This window comes from Octodon degus, unplaced genomic scaffold (genome assembly GCF_000260255.1).
Source record: "Octodon degus isolate 3935 unplaced genomic scaffold, OctDeg1.0 scaffold00043, whole genome shotgun sequence".
In the NCBI taxonomy this organism is placed as follows: domain Eukaryota; kingdom Metazoa; phylum Chordata; class Mammalia; order Rodentia; family Octodontidae; genus Octodon; species Octodon degus.
The window spans coordinates 15,006,069-15,006,959 of record NW_004524619.1 but is presented as its reverse complement, the minus strand read 5'-3'; positions in this window follow the sequence as shown (position 1 = coordinate 15,006,959).

Sequence of the window (891 nt, the reverse complement as noted above, 5' to 3'; positions counted from 1 at the left end):
ATTTTTCTAGTTCTTGTGTGTCACAAGACACAGCCATAATACAAGTAATACTTTTCTCTGGCTGCATGAGCTCCATCATAAAGTGGGAGTAGGAAGAGTGTTAGATAAATCTGGGAGATAATTAAACCTGACTTCCCCACATCACAGGTTTCTTGGGAGGATAAAATGCAATAACAGATGTGAGCCTGTTTTTAAAAAGCAAAAAGCACCATGAAGTTCAAGGTTGTGTTTTTTGTACCTTGGTTGCAAAATTATTTCCATCATTTTTACTGTTCATCAACTCTTCTCCACATACATGCGTATGAAAAAGGCATGCACAGGTTTGGTTTTTTATCCTCAAGAAATTGGATTCATTTTCTGTTTCTTTTTGAAGAAGGTGTCACTAAGATTTGAATAAATTTCTCAATTCTTCATTTGTTGTTTCTGTACCTTCCAGGGCGGACTTAAGAAAAGTGTATGACATGCTCTCTCAGGCCTTGTAACCTTCGAATAAATCTAAACAGCACCAATGAAAGGATCTCTCTGGGCATGACTTCTCTAACCCACTTGTGACATCTATATATCAATATATATCAATATCAATCAATCAATTAATCAATCTGTCAATTCATCTATCTATCAATTGCATGGTAAATTAGCTCTATGATGTGCTAACATGTTGTATCACCCGTATGGATAATAAAGATGTACTCATGCTTAATTTAGGTGTTTCCCTTTCTAGTCTGAAGAGGAAGTAGTGAGTGTTCCGGACTCTCTGCTCAAGAGCATCCTGGTAGTCTTTCTTCTGAGCCATCATTAATTCTTTTCTGACTACTGGGTAGTTTCGTAGATAGCTGGCACCTGTCCCCGCGGAGCTTGAGAGTGAGGCCCTCGCACCTCTACCTGGCCTCA